The sequence below is a fragment of the Salmo salar genome, unplaced genomic scaffold, assembly GCF_905237065.1.
Source record: "Salmo salar unplaced genomic scaffold, Ssal_v3.1, whole genome shotgun sequence".
Classification (NCBI taxonomy): domain Eukaryota; kingdom Metazoa; phylum Chordata; class Actinopteri; order Salmoniformes; family Salmonidae; genus Salmo; species Salmo salar.
The window spans coordinates 37,867-50,248 of record NW_025548791.1 but is presented as its reverse complement, the minus strand read 5'-3'; positions in this window follow the sequence as shown (position 1 = coordinate 50,248).

Genomic DNA, 12,382 nt, shown 5'->3' with positions numbered 1-12,382 from the left:
ATCGGGGGAAAAGTTGAACTTGGACAATTTTGTGATGAGAATCTCATGGTTAACAGTATCGAAAGCCTTCCTTAGGTCCAGAAACACAGCCCCAACAACGCCCCCTTTGTCCATCTTGGACTTCACATTTTCCAGAAGAAAGCAGTTGGCCTTTTCTGTGGAGTGTTTCGCTCTGAAGCCAAACTGCATGGAGTGTAATGTGAAGGGGCTGTTGTTGAGGTGGGAAATCAGTTGTTCTGCTACACACTTTTCAACAACCTTCGACACTACAGGTAGTGTACTAATGGACCTGTAGTTACTCACATCAGCAGGGTCGCCCGATTTAAAGATGGCCGTTATTATGGCTGACTTCCATACCCTTGGAAACACCCCCAGACCAATAGATGTGTTGGTGACCTTAGTAATGGGGCCAATGAGTGACTCTTTGTAGTTTTTAAGAAAGGTAGAGTCCAGCCCAAACACATCTTTGGATTTAGAGTTCTTTAGTGAGCTAATCACCTTGTTCACCTTTGACTCAGAAACCTCCCTTATGATGAAGACAGGTTGAGCGTCATTCACTAGCACTGAGCCCAATAAACCAGTGGAGGGGTTCTGTGTCAGTACCCTGACAGAGTCAATAAAGTAGGAATTGAAGGCTATTGCTATTTCGACTGCATCCTGTGTTAGATTGTTATTCACCATGATTTCTAGTCTTTTTGCGGTGTTACTATGGTCTTTCCCTGTTAACTTTTTTAGATTCTCCCAGATCAATTTACAATTTCCCTTTGCCTCACCAATTATGTTAATAAAAAAGTTTGCCTTGGCCTGTCTGATTTCTTTCATCACCTTATTTCTCAACATGGTAAACCTACGTCTGTCATGCTCTAATTTGGATTTTAGGGCTGTTTTTAGAGCATAATCTCGTTCTTTCATCAGTTTCCAGATTTTTCCATTTAGCCAAGGAAGAGTGCTCTTTTGGCCAGGTTTGGATTTGATTTTCTTTAGGAAAACATTTATTGTAGCCTGGATTGTGGATAGAAAAACCTCACTATCAGCTTCCACGTCTGTATAGGACAAGAGATCATTCCAGTTAATTCCATTAATTGCTTTTTCAAAATAGTTTAATTCGCTCTTAGGTATTCTTAGTTGATCCGGCTTTCTAACAGTAGAGAGCTTAAACCTGCTCTTAGACAACTTTCTGGCTATAAGTGTCAAATTATGATCAGATAGCCCAGTAACCATATTGAATGATTTAGTCACTCTCTCTGGTTTATTACTGAACACCAAATCAATCTGTGTTTTAGAGCAACAAGTCACCCTGGTTGGCCCTTTAACGAGCTGTGTAAGGTCAAAGGTATTAGTGATCCGTTTGAGGGTTTTCCTACAAGACTTGTCTTCATAATTAATATTAAAATCTCCCATTAAGATGACCTCCTTCCCAAAATCACATTCCCTAAGCATGTTATTAAACTGATCAAAAACACACTTTTGGTGGAAGGTGGTCTATACATTCCAATAAGGGTAAAGGACATTTGGGGAGACAGTGTAACGTTCAGGCCAATACATTCTAGTTCATTATCACATGACCACTCAATTTGTTTACATCGGATATGTTCTTTAATGTAAATCATCAGACCCCCTCCTCTTCCTTCAATCCTGTTTCTCCTGAAAACATTGTAGCCATGCACAATCAAAGCAGCACATGGAGAGTTTGTATGGAGCCATGTCTCTGAGAGGCAGAGGAAGTAAGGTTGGAGTCTGTGAGTAGATGTTGAATTTGATCACTTTTTGGAATGACACTACGAATGTTCCAGTGCCCTCATAGTAGTCCCTTGGGCTTAGCCCGTGGGTCCCAGATGAATCGAGAGTGATTGACACATTGAAAAAAGTGACATTTTCTGTGTTTTCTGACAGCTGGGTTTAGGCCGTTTTGTTTGGTTTTGATTAGGGGCAGTTCGGTAGCGGAATTAACAATCCCTCCCGCTTGCACTGGATGCGGGGAACTAATGAAAACAGCTTGCGTACCAGAAGCAAAGTTGCGGTTAGGAGCACTCCCTTTAAGAGTGTGCTCCTAATCTCAGCTCGTTACCTGTATAAAACACACCTGGGAGCCAGAAATCTTTCTGATTGAGAGGGGGTCAAATACTTATTTCCCTCATTAAAATGCAAATCAATTTATAACATTTCTGACATGAGTTTTTCTGGATGTTTTTGTTGTTATTCTGTCTCTCACTGTTCAAATAAACCATTAAAATTATAGACTGATCCTTTCTTTGTCAGTGGGCAAACGTACAAAATCAGCAGGGGATCAAATACTTTTTTCCCCCACTGTATATGGGGCTTTGGTGACAAAACGGATGGCACTGTGATAGACTGCATCCAGTTTATTGAGTAGGGTATTGGAGGCTATTTTGTAAATGACATCGCCGAAGTCGAGTATCGGTAGGATGGTCAGTTTTATAAGGGTATGTTTGGCCGCATGAGTGAAGGATGCTATGTTGCGAAATAGGAAGCCAATTCTAGATTTAACTTTGGATTGGAGATGCTTATAGTGAGTCTGGAAGGAGAGTTTACAGTCTAACCAGACACCTAGGTATTTGTAGTTGTCCACATATTCTTAGTCAGAACCGTCCAGAGTAGTGATGCTGGACAGGCGGGCAGGTGCAGGCAGCGATCGGTTGAAGAGCATGCATTTAGTTTTACTTGTATTTAAGAGCAGTTGGAGGCCACGGAAGGAGAGTTGTATGGCATTGAAGCTCGTCTGGTAGTTAGTTAACACAGTGTCCAAAGAAGGGCCAGAAGTATACAGAATAACACCAATAACAGAGGGGGTCTGATCTTTGTGCCTCTGTAACTTTCTAATTTCTCATTATTCACGATTCATTCATGATTATTCATAATTATGGTAGCATCCACATGAATGTAGAAGTGCTCAGAAACATCTTCTATTCTTACTGACAATACAAGTGAAGTGACTCCAAAATGACAGGACATTATTCACCATTCAGTTTCTATTAGGAAAAACATCTTCCAAAACACAACCAAGACAAACTGCAAAATGAATTCAACAAGTTTGTAGAATCACAAGCTTAATGTAATCACTGCAGGCATGGAACATGGGACTAAATACTAAACTTATGACTACTTTAATACAATATAAGTGAATTTGTCCGAATATGTACAACTTTTTCAAATGGGAGAACTAAATACATAAAGTGCTTTCCTTTCTTAACAGTAACATAGCTATGTATGAAAATACCCTCAAATAAAAGGTGACATTCTGTACTGTCACCTGATATGAAACATCTCAAATCCAAAATGCTGGAGCATAGCACCACATTTAAAACTGTAAGCTTCACTGTCCAAACACATATGGTGTGGACTATGTGTGTCTGGTAAACACATGTGGATCTGGTGAACAGTTATCACTTGTTGACCAACTACAGGAATACTGACCTCAGAGTCTTCAGTCTGCAGTGTGGTTCCTCCAGTCCAGCAGAGAGCAGCTTCACTCCTGAATCCTTCAGGTCATTGTTACTCAGGTCCAGCTCTCTCAGGTGTGAGGGGTTTGACTCCAGAGCTGAGACCAGAGAAGCACAGCCTTCCTCTGTGACTAGACAGCCTGACAGCCTGCAAAGAGTCAAATCATATTAAAACCACACTGCTATTCTTTGGTGGTGAAAATAGTGGCAGTATATTTCTTCAACATATTTAGATATATCAGTGTCATGAAACCTTCCATATCTATTCATAAAATAATGTATCATCATTAAAAATGACAAATTATCAAAGTTTTGCCTGCAGATAGAAACATGTATAGTACAAATATTTGAGTAGACTGACCAGACCAGTTTAAAAGCAGTATCAGTCAAAAGACAGACAGTGAGGTATCAGATTTAGATTGTATTGAGTATACAGTCCTCACCATATCTATTTTGACAGTGAAGCAAACATTTTAAATGTGGCTCTAAACTCCAACATTTTGGATTTCAGATCAAATGTTTCAAATGAGGTGACAGTATATAATGTCACCTTTTATTTGAGGATATTTTCATACATATATGTTTCAACATTTAGAAAAATGAAAGCACTTTATGTATCTAGTCCCCCTATTTAAAGAAGTCATATGTTTTCTGACCAATTCACTCATAGTGTATTAAATTAGTCAAAAGTTAAGTATTTGGTCCCATATTCTTTGACTGCCATGATTGAGAAAGATCATGAATAATAATGAGTGAGAGAGTTACAGAGGCTACAACAAAACATGCTAACCTCTCACCATTACCAATAACAGAGGCTACAACAAAACATGCTAACCTCTCACCATTACCAATAACAGAGGATACAACAAAACATGCTAACCTCTCACCATTACCATTAACAGAGGCTACAACAAAACATGCTAACCTCTCACCATTACCAATAACAGAGGCTACAACAAAACATGCTAACCTCTCACCATTACCAATAACAGAGGATACAACAAAACATGCTAACCTCTCACCATTACCAATAACAGAGGCTACAACAAAACATGCTAACCTCTCACCACTACCAATAACAGAGGCTACAACAAAACATGCTAACATCTCACCATTACGAATAACAGAGGCTACAACAAAACATGCTAACCTCTCACCATTACCAATAACAGAGGATACAACAAAACATGCTAACCTCTCACCATTACCAATAACAGAGGCTACAACAAAACATGCTAACCTCTCACCATTACCAATAACAGAGGATACAACAAAACATGCTAACCTCTCACCATTACCAATAACAGAGGCTACAACAAAACATGCTAACCTCTCACCATTACCAATAACAGAGGCTACAACAAAACATGCTAACCTCTCACCATTACCAATAACAGAGACTACAACAAAACATGCTAACCTCTCACCATTACCAATAACAGAGGATACAACAAAACATGCTAACCTCTCACCATTACCAATAACAGAGGATACAACAAAACATGCTAACCTCTCACCGTTACCAATAACAGAGGCTACAACAAAACATGCTAACCTCTCACCATTACCAATAACAGAGGCTACAACAAAACATGCTAACCTCTCACCATTACCAATAACAGAGGCTACAACAAAACATGCTAACCTCTCACCATTACCTATAACAGAGGCTACAACAACACATGCTAACCTCTCACCATTACCAATAACAGAGGCTACAACAAAACATGCTAACCTCTCACCATTACCAATAACAGAGGCTACAACAAAACATGCTAACCTCTCACCATTACCAATAACAGAGGGGGTTTGATCTTTGTGCCTCCGTTTCTCATTTATCATCATTCACGATTCATTCATGGTTATTCATAATCATGGTAGCATCCACATGAATGTAGAAGTCACTGACAATAGAAGTGAAGTGACTCCAAAATGACAGGACATTATTTACTATTCAGTATCCATTAGGAAAAACATCATCCAAAACACAACCAAGACCAACTGCAAATGAATTCAACAAGTTAGTAGAATCACAAGCCTCACTGCAGGCGTCAGGAATCCCGCTTCCTGAGTCTGTTTCTGCCTGAGCTGACTGTTTTCTGTTTGGAGTCTAAGGATGCGTTCAGAAACCTATCTGGTTGCCAGGCGACGAAGTTAGGCGGGAGATCTAGTGATTACCCTACACCTGCATCTCATCAACCTTCTGCACACCTGGTCCTGATCATCACCTCTTCATAAGCCCTGAGCTGACATCCATTCCCTGCTGGATCGTTAGCAACGAACAGCCTCATGTTTCCTGAGCTAGTCTTGTTGTTTTGTTCTTGTTACTGGTTACTCCCCCCCCCGTTTACTCTGTCTACAGTCATCCTCCCGGAACATTCAACTCCCTTGCCTGGCCGTCGGTGGATACAGTGACGTCATTGAATCCACCCATCTACTCTCATCAACTCACCTCCGCTGCCGCTCCGTCTCCTGGATCACTCAAATTACACATCAAGACTACCAATAAATACTCACCTTCATTTTACTCACCTTGTCCTGGTCTGCTTCTGGGTTCTGTCTTAGAGAAACGTGACAGCAGGCATGGAATATGGGACAACATGCTAAACTTATGACTACTTTAATACACTATAAGTAATATGTCCGAATAATTACGACTTTTTCAAATGGGAGAACTACATGCATAAAGTACTTTCATATCTGATAATACTGACCTCAGAGTCTCCAGTTTACAGTGGGGATTCCCTAGTCCAGCAGAGAGCAGCTTCACGCCTGAATCCTTCAGGTCATTGTTACTCAGGTCCAGCTCTCTCAGGTGTGAGGGGTTTGACTCCAGAGCTGAGACCAGAGAAGCACAGCCTTCCTCTGTGACTCCACAGCCTGACAGCCTGACAAAGAGATCATGACTTCAAACACATTGTTAATTTAGTGTAGAAGGACAATGGCAGATGCATTTGGTTAATTCTCCCAAACAACATATTCTTCTTCTGTGTCCTAGAATTGTATGGTCATATTGTTATACTAATGTGAAAATCAATGCATTTATTCACACACACACACACACACACACACACACACACACACACACACACACACACACACACACACACACACACACGACACACACACACTGGACACACAGTCAGCATATAACTTTGTCCAAGTGGTGGTCAGAATGTTTGTATTACCTAGCCTGAAAAGTCAAACATGTCTGATATGAACATTGACATAAACCCTCTACATACTTGAGTTTCTCCAGTCTGCAGTGTGGATCCTCCAGTCCAGCAGAGAGCAGTCTGACTCCTGAGTCTCCTGGGTGATTGTAGCTCAGGTCCAGCTCTCTCAGGTGTGAGGGGTTTGACCTCAGAGCTGAGACCAGAGAAGCACAGCCTTCCTCTGTGACTAGACAGCCTGACAGCCTGCAATGAGATCATCATGACTTCACAAACACACTGTTTAGTTAACACCAGTAGTGTTGAAGGACAATGGAAGATGCATTTGGTTTATTCTCTCAAACAACATATAGATTCATCTTCCGTCAGCTACAATTGTATGGTCATATTGTTATACTAATGTGAAAATCAATGCATTTATTCAATGTTTTCAATGTAATATTATACACATATTATAATGCATATTTTTCTTTAACCTGAATATTTCTTCCTGATGATTAGATTTTATATGTCATTTTATGTACTCACAGAAATGCACTGGAGGCTTTGAACACTGGCAGCAGCCTCAGAAGACCTTCCTCTGATCTGGAGTATTTCTTCAGGTCAAACACATCCAGCTCCTTTTCTGAAGTCAGCAATACAAAGACCAGAGCTGACCACTGTGCAGGTGACAGGTTGGGTTCTGAGAGACTTCCTGATCTCAGGAAGCTTTGGATCTCCTCCACTAGAGAATGGTCATTCAGTTCATTCAGACAGTGGAACAGATTGATGCTCCTCTCTGGAGAGGGATTCTCCCTGATCTTCTCCTTGATGTACTTGACTGTTTTTTCATGGGTCTGTGAGCTGCTTCTTGTCTTTGTCAGTAGATCTCGTAAGTGCTTCTGATTGGACTCCAGTGAGAGTCCCAGAAGGAAGCGGAGGAAAAGGTCCAGGTTTCCCATCTCACTGTGTAAGGCTTTATCCACAGCACTCTTGTAGAAAGAAACTTTAGGCTTGTCTCTGAACATCACAGAAAAGATCATGGCCTTTGTTTGCTGTTTGTCCATGAGATACAGAGAGAACAGCGCAGAAAGGTTCCTGGACGTTGATTGCGGTTCGGCCATTAGATTCTCATTGTTGTTGATGAATGAGAGGAACACATATAAAGCAGCCAGAAACTCCTGAATGCTCAGATGCACGAAGCAGTACACCTTGTCTTGGTACAGCGAACATTCCTCTTTAAAGAGCTGTGTGCACAATCCTGAGTACACCGAGGCTTCATTGACATCAATGCCAGCCTCTTTCAGGTCTTCTTCATAGAAAATCAGATTGCCGTTCACAAGCTGTTGAAAAGCCAGTTTTCCCAGTGACAGAATGCTCTCTTTATTCCAGTGTGGACCTGTCTCTTCTTCCCCAAGATACTTTTCATCCTTCTGTTTGGTATAAAACTCCACAAGGTGTGTGTACATCTCAGTCAGAGTCTTGGGCATCTCTTCTCTCTTATGTTTCAGCATGTGTTCGAGGACTGTTGCAGAAATCCAACAGAAGACTGGAATGTGGCACATGATGTGGAGGCTCCTTGATGTCTTTATGTGTGAGATGATTCTGCTGGCCAGGTCCTCATACCTGAATCTCTTTCTGAAGTACTCCTCCTTCTGTGGGTCATTGAACCCTCGTACCTCTGTCACCTGGTCAACACACCCTGAAGGGATCTTATTGGCTGCTGCAGGTCGGGTAGTTATCCAGAGGAGAGCAGAGGGAAGCAGATTTCCCTTGATGAGATTTGTCAGCAGAACATCCACTGAGGTTGACTCTGTGACGTCCCAACAGATCTTGTTCTTCTGGAAGTCTAGGGGCAGTCGGCACTCATCCAGACCATCAAAGATGAACAGAACATTGTACTTGTCGTAGTTGGAGATTCTTGATTGTTTGGTTTCCATTGAGAAGTGATTGACAAGTTCAATCAAAGTGTGTTTTTCCCCTTTCATCAAATTCAGCTCCCGAAAAGGGAATGAAAACACAAATTGGACATCCTGATTTGCTTTTCCTTCAGCCCAGTCCAGAATGAACTTCTGCACAGAGACTGTTTTTCCAATGCCAGCGACTCCCTTTGTCAGCACAGTTCTGATAAGTTTGTCTTGTCCAGTTAAGGGTTTGAAGATGTCGTTACATTTCACTGCAGTCTCTGGTCTTGCTTGTTTCCTGGTTGTTGTCTCAATCTGTCTCAGCTCATGTTCATTATTGACCTCTCCTGTTCCACCCTCTGTGATGTAGAGCTCTGTGTAGATCTTATTGAGAAGTGTTGGGTTTCCTTGTTTAGCGATCCCCTCAAATACACATTGAAACTTCTTCTTTAGATTAGATTTGAGTTCACGTTGGCAAATCACAGCAAGCTCATCTGAATCTAGAAATAACACAGAGGATATTAATATTACATCTGTTTTAATAACTACATTATTGTAGGACTGTTATAAAGTTTTACATTATAATCATGTATTCTCTTAACTGTCTGTATAAATGTGTAAATGTTTTCATAATGCATTACAGACTGTTGTGACTGATTATATTATTATTGGTATTATTGATGGTATTATTAATGTTGTCTCCTTCTCTCTCTCTAAACTGAATCAACCACAACACATCCCTGCTGCTACTTGATGAGGTCACTAGGTGTTGTGTTAAGGCTGCTACAATATCATTGAGTTACACAGCTACTTTAGCTGTACTTTAGCTACAGCTTTTAAATGTTATAAAACAACATTCAACATGAGGCAGACAGATCTTACATTTCTCCAGTGTGTCAGCGAGCTCCTTCTGGTTCATTTTCCTCAGGACGTGCAGTGTGATCTTCAGAGCTCCCTCTCTGGCACTGCTCTCCTGCCTCTCATCTTCAGCATCCACCACTTCCTCATCCTGCTTCTGACTCTCAAAGCCTTCTGGGAGTTCAGGACTAAGAATCCTCTTGAACATCTTCAGCTCGTTCTTCACAAATGTCATCATATTCTCTTCAAGCAACTAAAATAAATCCAGTAAAATAAGTTAAGCAAGAGAAGAAATGCTTTCTCATTAACACATTAATGAATAATTGACAGACAACTTTACTTGAGGTCAAAACAAAAGTTCATAACAGGACCACATACACTGAATATAGAGTCCAGGTCTGTTTGATGACTCTGGGAAGACTGACCACTGAGAATCTCTGACTCTGATCTCTCCTGTTGGTTTCTGTGGACAAAACATGAGATTACATCTCCTCATCCAGGGATGAGTGAGTACACACACACACACACACACACACACACACACACACACACACACACACACACACACACACACACACACGACAGTCAGACACAGACACAGACACACACACACAGACAGAGTTTTAGGACTATGAAAATGGACAAAAGTATTAGCCTATGGATTATGAAAACAACAAAAAGAAAATGTGAAAATGTGAGAGGAGAAATGACTAGAGACAGTGTTGTTTAACTCACTGACCATGACCCATGAGTTCTTCTTACCTTTGTTCAGTAGAAAAGTCTCCCTCTCTAAAGCATATAGGATTATCCATAGACCGGTCACTCTTCATGGACACACAGCTGGGAACAGGGGAGGCTGGTCTCTCCTGCTTGATTGGTCTTCAACACAACAGAGACAAACATTACATCTCTCATCTCAATAATCCACATTTAAACACCCAGACAAGGATTTGTTTAAAATCTATCACTTGATGGTTTCATTTCAGAGACAAAAATCATGTTTTTTATGCAAAATGCTATATATCTCCCTCACTCTCAAATGTGACCGACCGGCTCAATTTGGTAATTAACTGAATTAACTAAATATATGGTGATTTTGGTTTATGTCAGTTTAATTGTTTGTTATGGTATAAGTTGTTATTTTATTGTAAGTGATAAAATTAACTAGTAATTCTCAGTAATTACTACTTTAGTAAGGAATAACAAATTTTTTTAGCACTACTGCAGTTGCTAAATAATTCCAATAGATGGGAACATAAGACCACAATGACATTTCAGAATATTAGTTTAGTTTTCTCCCTGGATACACCACCACTCCCCGAGCTTCCTGCAGAACCCCTGCAGTACCTCCGCAGACCCCGGATTGAGAACCCCTGATTTAGCAGATGCTCTTATCCAGAGAGATTTACAGTAGGAGCATTCACCTTAAGATAGCTATTTATTTAGGAAATAAACTTAATGAATTCTTCATAAAATTGTCATCTTACCTCTTAGCTTTGGTGTCATGTCCCCCAGAGAGACGCATTTTGGAGGCAGGGGCCCCCTCCTCTCTCTCCCCAGAGAGATGCATTTTAGAGGCAGGGCCCCCTCCTCTCTCTCCCAAGAGAGATGCATTTTAGAGGCAGAGCCCCCTCCTCTCCCCTCCCCAGAGAGACTCATTTTAGAGCACTGACCCCTGTAAACAGAGATCCAGCATGTTGGTTGTGGTTAACACAGTGACAACTAAACAGAGATCCAGCATGTTGGTTAACACAGTAACAACTAAACAGAGATACAGCATGTTGGTTGTGGTCAACACAGTAACAACTAAACAGAGATCCAGCATGTTGGTTGTGGTTAACACAGTAACAACTAAACAGAGATCCAGCATGTTGGTTGTGGTTAACACAGTGACAACTAAACAGAGATCCAGCATGTTGGTTGTGGTTAACACAGTGACAACTAAACAGAGATCCAGCATGTTGGTTGTGATTAACACAGTGACAACTAAACAGAGATCCAACATGTTGGTTGTGGTTAACACAGTGACAACTAAACAGAGATCCAGCATGTTGGTTGTGGTTAACACAGTGACAACTAAACAGAGATCCAGCATGTTGGTTGTGGTTAACACAGTAACAACTAAACAGAGATCCAGCATGTTGGTTGTGGTTTACACAGTAACAACTAAACAGAGATCCAGTATGTTGGTTGTGGTCAACACAGTGACAACTAAACAGAGATCCAGTATGTTGGTTGTGGTTAACACAGTGACAACTAAACAGAGATCCAGTATGTTGGTTGTGGTTAACACAGTGATGTCCTAAACAGAGATCCAGCATGGAAAATAATCCTGCAGAAACAGGACATTTTAATTATTGTGTGGATTATAATTAATGAACCGTTTTAAAATGGAAAAGTGGAATTTATCATCTTCAGAAACCTATTCTAAAGTTTAATTACACTCAAATACACTACAAGTTTAGTTTTTCTGCAACAGGGTGATCAAATTAAGATCCTAAATCTGTACAGATTTTATGTCTTTATCTGAAAAGGGCAGTTTGAGTTATTAGCAATAACATTGCAACTGTCAGGTGATGTAAACCTCTGTGATTGGATGTTATAGACCCCCATACATATCCCCATGTACAATTATGTGTACAGATGTAGGATCTTAATTTCATCACCCCCACTACAGAAGAACTTTCCAGCAATGCAGGAAATGTAAAACTTGTAGTGTATTTGAGGTTTAAAAAAGCTTCTGAAGTTTATAATTTCCACTTAGAAATTTCAGACTTGAGTTTTCCTTACGAAAAATGTAGTAACCCCTTCAAAAATGTCCATTAATTATAATTAACATAATAATTCACATTTTCTGTTGCTGCAGGAATATTTTCCTGCTGTAGTAAACTGGCTCAAATTAAGATCCTACATATGTACGTGCAAATGTACTTGGTGAATAAAGGTGATTGTGATTCTACAAAGGTTGAGTCTCTAGATTCCCTTGCTGCTCTGGAGAAATAATGAA